Below are 17394 nucleotides of genomic sequence, written 5' to 3'. Positions count from 1 at the left end.
ATCAACAAATTTTTCGAACATTGATCTGAGGTCTCAAGGATCTCTACAACGACCGGTGCGGGAAAATGGACAGAACAAACAGTAGTCGGTAATCTATGGTGGGAAAAATAATTACTATTATAATGATAGCTTAAATGCTCAGTTCGTTCCTTTGGGAGATGGTTTCTCTACAATCTCTAGCGTCAGTATAATTCCAAAGTTCTCGCTGCTTCACATAGTCTCGCTATGTGTGTGTGTGTGTGTGTGTGTGTGTGTGTGTGTGTATTTCCACCGATAATGTTCATCTGCATTTTGTAAAAAATGAACTTCAGGCATATTTAACTAACTGTTCGTGAAAGTCTCTTCACTGTATTCATATGGTTCAAATGGCTCAGAGCACTATGGGGCTTAACTGCTGTGGTCATCAGTCCCCTAGAACACAGAACTACTTAAACCTAACTAACCTAAGGACATCACACACATCCATGCCCGGGGAAGGATTCGAACCTGCAACCGAAGCGGTCGCGCGGTTACAGACTGTAGCGCCTAGAACCGCTCGGCCACACTGGCCGGCTTCACTGTATTCATTAACGGTTATGCCATATCAGTGTTTGCAGATATATGAAACTGGTGTCCAAATAAATGAAATTAACGGACATTTTATTTGTCTGTGCACTATGACTTGGTGCCGGCCGGGGTGGCCAAGCGGTTAAAGGCGCTACAGTCTGGAACCGCGAGACCGCTACGGTCGCAGGTTCGAATCCTGCCTCGGGCATGGATGTGTGTGATGTCCTTAGGTTAGTTAGGTTTAAGTAGTTCTAAGTTCTAGGGGACTGATGACCTTAGAAGTTAAGTCCCATAGTGCTCAGAGCCATTTGAACCAACCACTATGACTTGGTTGATCAGACACTGATAACAACACCCAACTATTAGAAAAGAAATAAATTCCTAATATGAATCTGTGTGCTTATTGTACATAAATAAATATTTTCTATCTGCATCACTCGGACGTTTATTATTAATAACATGTTTCTACAGAGCCAACTTTATATAGTCTATTAGTATCTCCTGTGTCGAAACATCTTATTATTAATAACAGTTCATCCGATCTAGACTGGAAACGTTTATTGGTACGATTCACGTGCTGGTAACGTATAACTTTCTCTGATATACCACCGTTTTATCTTCATTCAAACTGTCTGAAACACTCATTCCATAGAGAAGAGTCCAGCATATCATCGCCATGCAATCTATCCTACAACAAACCTGATGAAATTCAAACGAATTTACTAAATTTGTTGCGGCTCTTGAGCCCTCAGTGTATTACTTAATTCGCTTATTCACTGAAATAAAAGAAACTAAGCGGTTTTGTTTTAGAAATTCGTATTTATCTTTTTAGTTTAGAACATTTGTCTGAAAATTCCGTTATAGAACCAAATAAAGATGTGGTAATTATTCGATAAGACTATGTCAGTGTTTACAGTTGTCTTTCAGTTTGTGGCTACGACACAAGATCTCTTTGTGGCGTTGCACGCAATAAAGTTTGGAAGCTGCAATCGAAACATGGCGAGGATGTCGGACACGGAACGTAGCACAATAACATGGTCCTTCTGTGCCGACAGCCCTCCCTTTCTTACAGCTTTGAAGATTCCAGAAAAAGAGCATCGCGGCAAGCGAGCGATGTTGACACTTTTAGGACCTCGGCCAACAGCAAAAACAAGCCCTCCGTCCGGTGAAGTGGCGTGTTGACGGCTGTCTCAAACTTCTGGCGATCGAACACAGGAACTGTGCCAACACGTCACTTCGCTCGCATCAAGAGTAGAAACCTTAGCATCAGTGTCTTCCCGAAATCACTCTAGACAAGCCTCAAAATTTTCGCTGTGGTCATTACGTGGAGAAATTACATAATTTCAAGTGCACTGCAAATTTTGCTCTGAGGAGAATGCGAATTAGTAGTCGCTCCATAGACACTGCAGAGTAAAAAAATGGCTATAAGCACTATGGGACTTTCATCTGAGGTCATCAGTCCCCTAGACTTAGAACTAATTAAACCTAATTAACCAAGGACATCACACACATCCATGCCCGAGGCAGGATTCGAACCTGCGACCGTAGCAGCAGCGCGGTTCCGGACTCAAGCGCCTAGAACCGCTCGGCCACAGCGGCTGGCTTCAGCAGTTTAAGAAAACATGTAAACATGTGCTACCACGAGAAAGACATCATCGGGTACATCTTACTGGTTCTACATATGACCCATTCATCCTATAAATATATTTACTATCTAGGGCAAGAAAATCATTAAAGAGATCTGACATCATTCTTCGTACTCAGTAATATCTACACTGAATATATTTATTAAACACAGACTTGTATGGACTGAATATATTTATTAAGCCATAAAATTGGGGAGCAGCCCTTTTGGTTCATTTTTCCACCCATTCGATTCGAGCTTCAGTGTCTGTTACACAACAATAAAACAAGACAAATTCACAGATTCAACTTATCATGTGATAATTTACATTACGAAGCCGAGGGCCACACGTTACAAACATCGGGCCGTGTATAACGCGCCTTCGATTGTAAAACGTATTACATCTGTTGTGTACAGTTAACATAAGCTTTCTGGTCAGGTAAATTGTAAGGTGAAACTGCAAGACTAATAATATCTTGCTGGCCGAGTCTAAGCCCCATTGACAGGTGCTTTGACTGAAACTACCTTATGAAGCTAATATAAAACGACCTAATATAAAAAGCACTAGCATTACTAAATATCTGCCGTGTTTCCGGGTGCTGACAAGTGCAAGTCTGAAAAAAACATTTCTGTTTATTAAAATAATTTTGAACAGCAATAGTAAAATTACGAATAAAGATTATAACTGCCAATTTTAGGGGCCACAACACACATTCTTGTGTATGAAAGTTTATCATTGACATTGAAACTAACACTCGCGTAGGTAAAAGTAGCATTCAGAGTTTAAAAAAACTGTAGTTTTAAATTTCTGTTTATGTTAACTTATAAACAAATTATAACCAGTTGGGAATCTTAGAAACGTATTCATGCCGGTAAAAGCGGCGCCTCTACCATCTTTCTAACATCAGCGCAGACAACGTGAATGGCCTTCGTAACTACCGTCTAGTATAATTACGAAAGTTACATGCAGTCTGAAATTTGTTACCTTCATGAGTACAAGCAAACACGTATACATACAAAACATCTACAGTGTAATGAAATATACACCTTTCCGCCCATACATTACACTGTACTACTTGCAGACGTAAGAGGAATCGTGTCTGATTGCTACTTTTAATCTACGCTAATATAGATTGGTTTTAGTTGCCTTGATAACATGTAACACACGTGGCGTATGTATATTAACGTCCATAAAAGTGGTTACCATAATTTTTGTTTCTATATCTTTTCAAAATGATTTCAGTAACCAGGTATTCATATGTCAGGCTCGTATGTGTGAATGTCCGAAAAAGTGGCGGATATTTCAATGATATTACTTATGTTTTTCGTATTGCATTGTTTTACATTAGGCTTCATAAGGTAGTTGGAACGAAAATGAATTTTCGATAGGGCTTTGTCTCGCTAAACAAGAGAAGACGTGTTGCTGTTGAATTTTAGGATGTATCTGACCACCGAGTTTACGGTAACTGTACACTACCAACTCTCGTTTTTATGCATGACGGCGGTACTACACATAGTACGACATTAATAACATGTGCCTGCGGCTACGTAATGTGAGTTACCACATTGCAAACTAAATCTGTTAATTTACCTTATTATGTGGTGGGTAACACATTGTACTTCCACAGTTCTTGAAGATTCTCGCATTGGTCGAGCGAAACATTTACAAATAAAGGAAGAAAATTACATGTGACTTGTGGCCGCTGTTTAATTTTAATCCCTAACGGTCGCTGTTAGCCGGCCGGAGTGGCCAAGCGGTTCTAGGCGCTTCAGTCTGGATATTTTTTGACATTTGCTTCACAGACTACCATTTTTTCTTACATTATCGGATCCGTACCGCCCTGCCAGTGTATTATGATTAGAGCTGAGTGACGCTAATTTCATTTTGTGAAGTAGGCTCATCCAGCGCATAGTCCTGGTGCCTGAGAACCCAAGTGAGAAAATTTCGAACAAGGGCAGTTGATTGTATAGGACGAAGAATTCTGGCAAATAAATGAGGTGGAGCAGCTACGTATCAGAGTAAGAAGCTGCTATCAAATCCCATTAGGCACAAACACACTCATTACGTATGTTGTACCACACTGTATCCAACCCGTGCAGCAAAGTGCTGCGGTAAATTGAGCCGCATCCAGAAGAAACATTCGGCGCCTGAGACTGGCTGTGTTCGGAATGCACGGCAGCATCGGTCGCCCAGCTTATATTGGCTCCAAGTGTCGCGACACGCACGCATAACGCTTCGCCCTTGTGACCCAAGCCCTTTCCATGCCACCATCCCTATTACCAATCTCGTAGCAACGCTACCAAGACGAAGACAACACATTCTCTTCTACTTCCTAGAGTCCCGATCGATGTAAAGTTACAAAGTGTGCGCTGTAACTGCTTAACAAATTATTCCCGATACCCCACGCGACTCATTCGCAAGATTTCAGGTTGTAACGGGTGGAAGTGCCGAGAGTTCTATTGGTGGCCGAGTAAGTTATACTGAACAACATTACATCTGTATTTACGTCATTTACAGACTACTAAGTAGAACCATTACAAGTCGTCTGTTTTTAGTTTGTTAGCCCCTTCAGGTTCATGTGGGAAGAGTTGAAGTTTATTTTTCCCCAGGCAATTTTCCCCGGTCTTGTGCTAATATGTGGACGCGTGAGTGCAAATCGGTTAGTCTATACTGATAGGCGTAGACCACTCATTGGTGCGGTACGACAGTACAGGAATCGTCAGGTCGTAATGTTTTTGACGTGTCTGTGAGAAGAGTGTTGGACATAGAGGATAAGCAACCAATACATTAACACCGTGCTGCAAGATCGCCTCGCTTCTAAACTGATACTGTTATTTCTCAGCTTAGCCGCGAGTCCGTAGCGGGTGGTATATGTGACGTACAGTATGACTGGTCAGCATTTCCACCCGGAATTTGAGAGTGTTAGTCGGACCTTCCTTGTTCCGCCTTGGTGGGTCGTGTCGTCAGGTTTCCTCTTACCTGTGCGCGGTGCAGCTCTCGTAAGTGTCGTCCCGTGCAGATTCTTCATTGGTGCATTGGATGTTTCTGTCGGTGGAAGCTAATTACCTGAAATTGCTGTCGATCAACTTTAGGGAATCTATTTACTCGAAATTAACATTCTGAATGCCGTAATATGACTTTTATTCCTATTAGATCAATAATGAAACACTCATGCCACAAGCTACTCGTAACCAAGAGCATGGCGACCATCGAACAAGAGAAGAAGAGCTCTTGACGCCGACTGCCGACTTTGGCACGCAGTCCGTATCTCTTACTAGTTTCGTCATGGTTCGTGGATTTCCGATCCAGTTCGTACTTACTAAGATATGCATTTGTTAATGAACGGGTGTGAATTTTAACGAGGCAAAATTATGATAAATAGTTTTAAACATCCAGAGGTTCCTCCTAGTATTCATGTTGTCATAAATGACTTTTTATTATTAAATATAAATTATCAAAATCGGTGGTTTTGGCGCCAAGATGGCGGTACTTCCCGTCGTGTATATTTCCCAGGCTAACGCTTGTTGCTAAAGTCCAGCGCCGAGCCCCACCGCACTTCGTGCGACATATGGTCGCTTCGTCACCTAGCCAGCCAGCGTGGGAAATGCTCTCTGACTCATGGCCGGCTACGGACTTCAGCACTTCCGAACTATCGTGAATACATCAGTGAGACACAATAATTTATTAAAACTGGTAAAAATGTCCTCCTCACGTAAGAGGCACCTTACAGTGTCTACATATTAAGCTATCACATACAAAAATATCTGTAGTTGTTCCTGTTCACCCTTTATATCCGATGATCGATGATACCGAAACACATCATAATATGGATTACCAAAAAGTAGCATTGTAGACAGTTCTGTGAATAAAAAAATATTTCTGTTACAGTGAATATGAAATGTAACTTAATGTCAGCTTTGTATAAGGGGCGATCAAAAATTTTCCGTTTGAGGGCGTTGATAGAATTGTCATTTAACGTAGTGAAACTCCAGTATGGGTATATAAACACCGACATTCAGGCAAATTATTAGTGTGGCATTCATGTCCTTCCTTCGTGCGTGCGTTAGATACAGAGTCGGAAACTATAGCGACGTTCTTACCAAATGCGTACAAATGGGATTAGCCTGCTGTTATTCTTTTCGTGGCTGACAAAGGACAAACACCAGCAGACATCCACTGGTGAACGAAAAACCTGTTAGGGGTAGCATGTATGTCGGAAACTCCCTTTGCGGAATGATACGCCAAGGGGTGCTGCTGCTTCGTAATAACCTCATGTAACAAATGTGACGCAGGGTGGGAGACACCAGTAGTCCTCATCTCTCCCCGTGGGAGTACCACGCTTTCAGACCCTTAAAAAGGCTGTGAAGTGTCCACGATTGTTATCGAGCGAAGATATGCAGCAGGCAGTTTCGGACTATTTCACGCAATACGGCACAGAACTTTACCAAACGGGTATCTTCAACCCAGTGCGTCTCTGGGATGGTTACGTCAATGCTCAAGGCGATTTTGTCTGATTGGCAGATCTATTCTGAATTGTACGGCATTTGAACATAAACTTTTTGATCGTCCCTTGTATTTCTTACATTGGTTACTTCGGCTTACATGTTGTGAACCACTAAGCCACTTATCTCGGAAAGTACAAAGAAAGGTACCGAGCTTAATTATTAGTACCTCTGAACCTCATGGGGAGCTACTTTATTTTACTTCCTTTCGTTAAATAATATTTGAAAGCTCAGATTATAAAATTTTAGGTGCCAGAACGGACCCGTTCAACCGTACAGTGCGCCCCCCCCCCCCCCCATCTTTTTCTTAAATTACAGTTAGGTACGTTTTCTTACGGTATACTGTTCTGATATTCAGGTTTTTAAAACATAATTTGTTATGATAAAACAATAAGACCACAAGATGTGACCGTCTGTTACTGTAGCAGTGCCACTTGTTCTGCTTTAAATCTTGGGTGCCGACTTGTTCCTGTGAGTTGGAAAGAGGTCCCCTGGGAGGTGACGTAACGCCGTTCCGGCGCGTTCCGGCCGAAATTAAGCCCTAAATGTTCGTGTTGGAAAAATAATTAATGCATTCTGACTGCGTGCTTAAAGCAAACACAATAAGCGTGGACAGAATAAGCACAAGGAAGCTAGTAAACCTGACTAAGATTTACAGTAAGGCAAACCGTGCTGCAGTTCCAAGGATAACTCGGCATCAGAGCTAAGACTGCAGTCATTTGACATGCTGCTACGCATTAAGTTGATTTATCCGACTTTCTGTTGGCTGACTACGTGCTAAAAACGTTAATGAATAAAGTTGTAACAACAAGAGGAGTCTTGATAAAATCTTGTCGAGTGATTATCCGAGTCGTGGCGTTTTGCTGCTACGTTTCAATGAGTTTTATACAGATCACCTTAGCATGAAGATGATCAGTACGGAGCCCATTGAAACGTTTCGACAAGACGATGTTGTATCTCGGCTGATCACCGGAGAAAATTTTATCACTGGAACACACCGAGAAATCACAGAGTGGACTGTTGTTATTACTGGCTAGAAGCTGATGAAAAAGAGGTGCTCTGCGTTTTTAGCTCTGATCAACGTTCGCCTGGCGTAACGCATTTATTTATAAACGCCGCAGGTGAAAATGTAATTGGAGCCACGCCTACGAAGTTCAACCGCCCTTAACATGCATAAATTAGTATCAACTTTATTGGAATTTCAGTCTTGTATCACAATGTTTATTACTAATCAGATTATTAATTTCGATCGGTAATGACCATTTTCAGACGTGAGTTAAACCGTGGTACACTACACATACAGTGCTGTAACAGGTCATGGTGCAGTCAAAATCATTAATTATTTTGGCGGTCTTCAAAGAAATAAAATTACGTTATTTGCGTAGGTTACTTTGATATGACATGTAATAGCACGATATATTTAATGTAACATGTCTGCCGGCTGCAGTGACCGAGCGGTTCTAGCGCTTCAGTTGGAACCGGCGACCGCTACGGTCACAGGTTCGAATCCTGCGTCGGGCATGGATGTGTGTGATGTGCTTAGGTTAGTTAGGTTTAAGTAGTTCTAAGTTCTAGGGGACTGATGACTTCAGATGTTAAATCCAATAGTGCTCAGAGCCATTTTTGGTAACATGTTTTTACACAGGTCTGAAGAAATTAATAAACTGATTGCAAACACTCACTGTGCTCCAAGATAGGAATTATAGTAAAGCTAATATTTTCGTGGATCGCTGGAAATTTTTTAGTGACTGTCACAAATTTTATATTAATATTACGCTGTTTATTCCTCCTTGAGTTATTTTTCACCAAGGGACGTTGTACTATATGCAAATCTTAGCATTGATATCTCACTTACTCGTTGCTGACTCTTACGTAGATTTCTTATGTTTAACGAAACCTCCGATGAGCTGAAGCCTTATCTACGCTCTTATTAGCACAATCTCCTACCTCTCGCTCTTCTAACATTATTACTCTCATTTCTCAGAGCCGTTGCAGATTACTTGCCAATTTCTAGACTTCATCTCCATTCAAGTGTTGCCATACAGACTGAAATTACAAAGTAGTAGCGCATGACTGTCCCCCAAAAAATTATTTAATCTCATACTGCAGAAAAATATCGGGTGACTAACTTCGGTTTATTACGGACGGGTTTGTAATCCGGTCTTATGTCCGGACGGCCGACGGTGCATTACTGTAAGTGCTTCGGGTTTAACCCTGCCCGGTGGTCCCACCGTAATAACAAACCCTGGAGGACGAAGCTGCGCTTTGTCGGCATTCCCTCGACACACTTAACTGAATTAATCGCCGGATACTTTGTTTCTTTGCGAGGCTGCGCCGTCCGCCCCAAGTTTTGTCGCCGTGATGAGCAATTCGCTGGAGTGCGTCCGTGTTTTCCCGTGGTGGCTGGCGACGTTGATGCGAAAACAGACGGGACCTTCCCCGGGGCCCGCAGGGAGCGCCGCCGCCCCCGGGGAGGCGGCGGTGGGGGCGGAGCGGCCAGATAGCGGTGACGGACGGCGGGGGACGCCGGGGGCGTGCTATGCAAATTTAATCCCGCCGCCCCTCACAGCTACCGCCGCTTGCGCGGGCGGCGGCACCTGCTCCGGGGGAGAGCTCACCCCAGCTACCGCCGTCGGTTATTGCTTTGGCGACTCCGACCAAATGTCTGTATACAGCGCGCACCGCGGAAAAGCAGGGAATATAAAGTAAGTGTTTAGCAAAGCTTTTAAACGGGGAAATCACATTCTACGTGATAAACTGCGGCGTCCTCGCGAAAATAATTCACGTGCTGTGATTTGTACCAACAGATCGTGTTGGAGCGCTCTCTGCCCAAACCCATTCACAGGGCTCCGCTACATCTTTACTTACCTGCGAGATTTATTCCAGCTATATTTCTGGGGCTAAAACACAGCCACCAGCAACAACGTATATTGTCAACAATCGGAAATTGCCAAAAGGAAATGCCGATAGCACCAACTTTTCTTAATTTAGGCAGAGAGCACGCTGTGCTGTGAGCATGTAACAAGCTGAAAACATCACTGTTATGCATAACTATCCTGCGTACGTGTAAACAAGGTCAGACACTTCCATAAGCTTCCGTCCTGTACCGACTAGTGAATGTGTACATTCTGCTTTATGTTCGCACCTCAATGGCAAAATGCTGAAACTTCTTCTCACCAGCTGCCTTTACGATAACTGGTACCCAACTTCGAAAATACACTGTCTGACGAAAAAAGTAAAGCACTAAAAAGACATCGTTCAACGTTGAGTAATTTCGTGTATTGAAAGAAGTTATTAAGTGTGAAGTATACATTACTGTAATTGTGCCAATTCACAGCGCGTTTATAAGGTTTATGTTCAGACAGAATCTTATGACAGTCATGTGTGTTAAACATTTGGTTGTGTCGTATCTGACGAAAATGCATTTTTTGGTACATTGATGTACACTGTTTCTTTTCTGCTGTGGAGATGCTTGATATATCTGAAGCGAGTAATGAATAAATATACTGTACAATTCTATTAGGCGTGACCAAAATATACGGTTAATGAAATTTTTTACCAGTAACTGCTGGTACTACAAACATATCATGTAATTTTGCCCGCATATCGTGGTCGTGCGGTAGCGTTCTCGCTTCCCACGCCAGGGTTCCCGGGTTCGATTCCCGGCGGGGTCAGGGATTTTCTCTGCCTCGTGATGGCTGGGTGTTGTGTGCTGTCCTTAGGTTAGTTAGGTTTAAGTAGTTCTAAGTTCTAGGGGACTTATGACCACAGCAGTTGAGTCCCATAGTGCTCAGAGCCATTTATCATGTAATTTTTCCTATAGCCTGATCCGTTGAGAATGGCAGCGTCCAACTGGAACACGGACTGACTTGTCACTCAGCGCTCAAAGACGCTGAAGTCAGGACGTGTTTACGTATTCTGTCACACATCACAGATCTATAACAACGCGGGAAAATCAAATTCTGTTTAAAGTTTTTAAAAAAGTGTCAAAGAATCTCATAGAATATTGAAGCAGTGTGTGGCGACAATGCTGTAACTCTGAAGACTGTTAACAAGTGGTACGAGCGATTTAAAAACGGAAATAAATCGGTAGAATACGAGTAACGTTCGGGACATCCATTAACCTCAGAAACAGAAGTAAAAGTACAAAAAGAATAAAAAACTGTTCGTTCAAACGGGCTTACCGAAGACTCTAGCATCTCGTACGGGTCCGTGAAAAGCATTAACCCATTATTTGCAAATGAGACGAGTGACTGCAAAATTTGTTTCCAGACTTTTGAGTGGACGTAAAGGAAAATCGTGTTTCAGTTTGCACGGAGTTGAAGAATTGTCTTCATTCAGATCCGGAACTTACATTCAAAATAGTTCTATAGTTACGACCCTGAGAAGAAAATTCAGAATTCCCAATGGAAAAGCAGTGAAGCTCCTCATCCTAAAAAGGCACTTCACTTAAAATCTTTTATCAGAGTCATGCTGTTTTTTTCCCGATACTGACAGTATATTGCGATCACAGTTCGCTCCAAGGGAAATAACTGTTAACGGCGAATTTTATAGGGGTGTAATGCAATGGTTGCAGAATGTTGTACGAAGAAAGAGACGAGAAAAATTTGCTATTGGCTTCTTTTTTCGTCGCAACAACACGCAGAGCCACACCTCGGTTCTGATTCCCGAAGTTTTTGCCCTCAAATGTATTCCTCTGTGCAAAGATCCGCCTTATACCCAGCAGATTTAGCACCTTGCGATTTCTAGGCTCCTCCTGAAAATTAAAACTCTCCTTCAAGGAATACGTTTTGGCACCTTTCCTGACTTTGAGAGAGACACGACAAAGAAGCTGCACGCCCTTCCGAAACAAGCCTTCCAGAAATGCTTCCAGACATCAATTCAACATTGGAATAAGTGTATTACTAACGAAAGGGCCGAGGGGTTCTAGGCACTTCAGTATGGAACCGCGCGACCGCTTCGGTCGCAGGTTCGAATTCTGCCTCGGGCATAGATGTGTGTGATGTCCTTAGGTTAGTTAGGTTTCAGTAGTTCTAAGGTCTATGGGACTGATGACCTCAGATGTTAAGTCCCATAGTGCTCAGAGCCATTTGAACCTTTTTGAACTAACGAAAGGCAGTACTCGGAAGGAGATTAAATCATTTTCTGTTAAACGTATTATTTCGTTCCAAGTAAAATTAGTCGCCGTATTTTTTTATCACACCTCATACAGCTGACGGTGCAAAAACACAGTTTCGAAAATATTCTACATTCGTAGACAGTCATGTAAGAAGACTCTTATTAATTTCTTACACATTAACACCATTACATTGAATTGAAGACGGACATTTGATGTTCGTTTTAACAAGAGGTATGTATATGTATAAGCTTTCTAGTTTATATGACTCGCAACCACTTGCACTGAAAATGGCTATGGCGTAGCTGAGATACAATATATCTACATCTGCAATAAAATACAGATTGATACACTACTATAAATTATATTCATCCCTGATTTACCTCTTTTCTTAGACATTGCAACCCCTCAAAAAATTAGTGAACTGAGTTACCCCAAAACCTAATAACTTATCTCTGAAAGCTACATCACAAGGATCATTGACACTCTGATCCTGAATTCAAGGTGATTCCTCGAAGCTTTGGCGCAGGGGCAGCCATCTGCAACACACTGTACAAGCGAAAGTTGCTGGGGTGTGCAAATGGGGAATAAATAATAATACGTATTTATTATCATTTGTATATTTTTCATTTCCAGCCCGTAAATTTAGAGCGGACTGTGGGGTACTCACGGACTTTTCAGGCAAATCCCAAGTGAGCAGGGGCAGAGGAAGCCAACATTGGGACTAATGGAGAGGGGATTTCCTGTTCAGGCATTTGCCTTAGAAACGAGGTAATCCACCTGAAAACTTTGGCCGGGACCGTGGTTTGCGAATTAGATTTAATTAGGGACAATACAGCGTACACTAAAAGGTTAAAGCCCAACGTGTGAGGAAGGGTATTGTTTACACAATGTCCAGTCACACTGATGTGACCAACGCCTGTGTTCATCAACACCGTGCAATAACCACTCTCAAAAGGCAGGTAGCATCACTAGCAATGAATGGTATTAAAGTATAACGAGTGGGCTGGACGGTGACGGGGGCAGGGGGGAGGGGGGGGAAGGAGGCAGAAAGAGGTGCAGTCGTTGTCTTAGAGCGGACATGAGGCGATTTATCTGACGTTGAAAAGAGCTTGATCATTGGCTCTCGGCCAAGGGTGGAAGCATTTCCGAAATGGCCAATTTTATAAACTGTTCATGGATCGCCGAGGTCAAGAATACCATACATGGCACAATGGTCCTATCCAAAACCACGCCGTAGTAATTGTGGTGCACCACAGGTCATAGATGAAATGACTGAACGAGGAAACTGACGGGCAAACAGACGACCCGTTGAGCAACTGCGAGCCCAGATGAACCAAGGGGCAACCAACACCGCCTCTTGAACTACCGTTCAGTGAATTTTGTTGCTTGTTGGCCTTCGCAGCAAGCACCTGGTTCGTGCACCCATTCTGACTGTTGTTTATCGACGACGAATGCAACTGGACGTCCACGGGGTGGCGAAGGGCGATCTTTTCAGATGAATCACGTTTATGCCTCATCAGAAAGACGGCCGATGGCGTGTGTGGCGTGACAAGTTTGAAGACAAGAAGTCTGCAACAATCGTTGGAACAGTTCAGCGTGGAGGAGGGAGCCTTATGTCTGGTGAACGTCTTCGTGGCATTCTCTGAGTGATCTCGTCATTCTGGTAGACACATGGATCAACACAAACACTCAGCTCACCTTGTGTACCCTGTCCATCCCTGTATTCTATGCAGTTTGTTTACCTCGGTACGACGGAATGTATCTGCACGTATGTCACGCAGCTCGCTGTGTAAGTGTTTGGTTCACCAGGAGGAGTTTACCATACTCCACTGGCCACCAAACTCTCCGGATTTAAACCCAGCAGAGAATCTGTCAGACCACGAAGATCATGCTGTCTGCGTCATGGATCCTCAACCGCAAAGCGCAGCTGAACACAGCACCGGAGTCGGCATGGCTGCACATCCTGTTGGTACCTTCCAGAATCTCACTTACTCTCTTCCTGTACGTCTCTCATTGGTCGCCGCTGTGAAATGTAGTTCTTCGAGCTTCTGACAGGTGGTCGCATAAACGTTACTGAATGATCTATCTGTACGAAGTAGCACCAATTCTGTATTTTGGGCATCCACAAATGTAGAATTTTATTATGAAAAATACCACTTGAGCTGTTTGATCAATGTTTAGTTATGACCCAACTAATTTCATGGCGTATATAAATGACAAAACGAGTAAAGAGCGTTTTTCGGTTAAAATGTACTTAAATTATACGCGAAACTATATAGGAGAATTATGGACTCAGTTTTGTTTTATGACATAAATCAAGTGGCAAACGGTAGATGACCCAACATTCTCTGTCAGTTGTGATAAAAATGTGCAAAATTCAAGGCGTCGGTAGTCCAAATTAAAATACGGCGAAAGCGGGGAACGTCATCACGATACGGGAAATCTAAAATAAGGATAAGCGGTAAACTAGATGGATGTGGAAGTATGAAACAGTGACATTTTTAGGTGATGAAACCTTCGTTTGGTGAGGTAAAATCTGGATGATTTTACGATTGCCAACGAATGTCAAGTCAAGAAAAAACGCTGCTTACAAGAACAGATCGTTATCTAGATAAAAGATGGACTGAGGAAAGGAAAATTAAAGTGTTGTACAAGTTGTAAGGAAATTTCAGTTACAAACTTCTAGGACTTGTAGAGGGGAGCGAATAAATAATATTTTGAATAGGAACCCACGTTCGGAAACATCGTTACCATTGTACGACGGTATCACTTCAGATGTTTAACTCATCCATTTTTACTTGAGGAACTGAATTGGGCATGACGCAGTGAAGTTTTAAAGGGAACTAACGAAACATCTATTAATCGGTAAGGAACATTTGTCTGCATTGACCCTTAAAACTTTGTGTGTTTACATTAATCCAAAACAGAAAAGAACGCATCATACTGTACATACAGAACGTGGTTTAAAATAAGTAAAAATTCAAGATGTGCTACCGCATAGCATTATTCCATACAACATTACTGAATTGAAAAATGCAGCCGCGCGGGATCAGCCGAGCGGTCTTAGGGCGCTGCAGTCATGGACTGTGCGGCTGGTCCCGGAGGAGGTTCGAGCCCTCGGGCATGGGTGTGTGTGTTCGTTCTTAGGATAATTTAGGCTAAGTAGTGTGTAAGCTTAGAGACTGATGACCTTAGCAGTTAAGTCTCATAACATTTCACACACATTTGAGCATTTTTTTTTTTTTTTTGAAAAATGCAAAGTATTTCAACTGCGCGGTTAGTCTCTCCCCAAGAGTTGCGATGATTCTAATTGCAACTGTGGCTGAACTAAGTTGAACTCCAAAACGGCCCATAAATGTGCAGTACTGAATATGTTGAGGCTTTTTGAAACTGAGGTTGAGACTACACTCCTGGAAATGGAAAAAAGAACACATTGACACCGGTGTGTCAGACCCACCATACTTGCTCCGGACACTGCGAGAGGGCTGTACAAGCAATGATCACACGCACGGCACAGTGGACACACCAGGAACCGCGGTGTTGGCCGTCGAATGGCGCTAGCTGCGCAGCATTTGTGCACCGCCGCCGTCAGTGTCAGCCAGTTTGCCGTGGCATACGGAGCTCCATCGCAGTCTTTAACACTGGTAGCATGCCGCGACAGCGTGGACGTAAACCGTATGTGCAGTTGACGGACTTTGAGCGAGGGCGTATAGTGGGCATGCGGGAGGCCGGGTGGACGTACCGCCGAATTGCTCAACACGTGGGGCGGGAGGTCTCCACAGTACATCGATGTTGTCGCCAGTGGTCGGCGGAAGGTGCACGTGCCCCTCGACCTGGGACCGGACCGCAGCGACGCACGGATGCACGCCAAGACCGTAGGATCCTACGCAGTGCCGTAGGGGACCGCACCGCCACTTCCCAGCAAATTAGGGACACTGTTGCTCCTGGGGTATCGGCGAGGACCATTCGCAACCGTCTCCATGAAGCTGGGCTACGGTCCCGCACACCGTTAGGCCGTCTTCCGCTCACGCCCCAACATCGTGCAGCCCGCCTCCAGTGGTGTCGCGACAGGCGTGAATGGAGGGACGAATGGAGACGTGTCGTCTTCAGCGATGAGAGTCGCTTCTGCCTTGGTGCCAATGATGGTCGTATGCGTGTTTGGCGCCGTGCAGGTGACGCGCCACAATCAGGACTGCATACGAGCGAGGCACACAGGGCCAACACCCGGCATCATGGTGTGGGGAGCGATCTCCTACACTGGCCGTACACCACTGGTGATCGTCGAGGGGACACTGAATAGTGCACGGTACATCCAAACCGTCATCGAACCCATCGTTCTACCATTCCTAGACCGGCAAGGGAACTTGCTGTTCCAACAGGACAATGCACGTCCGCATGTATCCCGTGCCACCCAACGTGCTCTAGAAGATGTAAGTCAACTACCCTGGCCAGCAAGATCTCCGGATCTGTCCCCCATTGAGCATGTTTGGGACTGGATGAAGCGTCGTCTCACGCGGTCTGCACGTCCAGCACGAACGCTGGTCCAACTGAGGCGCCAGGTGGAAATGGCATGGCAAGCCGTTCCACAGGACTACATCCAGCATCTCTACGATCGTCTCCATGGGAGAATAGCAGCCTGCATTGCTGCGAAAGGTGGATATACACTGTACTAGTGCCGACATTGTGCATGCTCTGTTGCCTGTGTCTATGTGCCTGTGGTTCTGTCAGTGTGATCATGTGGTGTATCTGACCCCAGGAATGTGTCAATAAAGTTTCCCCTTCCTGGGACAATGAATTCACGGTGTTCTTATTTCAATTTCCAGGAGTGTATTTGCAGAAAACCAGTCGATGATAATTTTAAGAATATGTTGACCAGTTCTTCTCTTTCTGTATGCATCTTGCACTGATTATATACTATTGCCATCTGCAAAAAGGACTCCTTGTTCTATAAGAGATGGAAGACGTTTATATATTCAACGAACATCAGTGGAGCTAAGATTGAGCCTTGGGGAAGGCCAACGTGATTTCTCCCTGGTAAAATTATGTCCCCGGATAATATTGGTTGAGCTACTAAGTCAACTTCCAGCATTCTTTTAGTTACATACGATGTTATTAATTTGTTGCCTATACCATACCGGTATCTTATCCAGAAGAATGAGATGCTTAAAGTAGTAAATGAGTTTTCCTATTTGGGGAGCAAAATAACTAATGATGGTCGAAGTAGAGAAGATATAAAATGTAGACTGGCAATGGCAAGGAAAGCGTTTCTGAAGAAGAGAAATTTGTTAACATCTAGTATAGATTTAAGTGTCAGGAAGTCGTTTCTGAAAGTATTTGTATGGAGTGTAGCCAGTATGGAAGTAAAACGTGGATGATAAACAGTTTAGACAAGAAGAGAATAGAAGCTTTAGAAATGTGGTGCTACAGAGGAATGCTGAAGATTAGATGGGTAGATCACATAACTAATAAGGAGGTACTGAATAGAATTGGAGAGAACAGAAATTTGTGGCACAACTTGATTAGAAGAAGGGATCGGTTGGTAGGTCATATTCTGAGGCATCAAGGGATCACAGATTTAGTAATCGAAGGCAGTGTGGAGCGT

The sequence above is a fragment of the Schistocerca nitens genome, chromosome 7 (genome assembly GCF_023898315.1).
Source record: "Schistocerca nitens isolate TAMUIC-IGC-003100 chromosome 7, iqSchNite1.1, whole genome shotgun sequence".
NCBI classification, from domain to species: Eukaryota; Metazoa; Arthropoda; class Insecta; order Orthoptera; family Acrididae; genus Schistocerca; species Schistocerca nitens.
Note: the sequence above shows the minus strand (reverse complement) of the source record.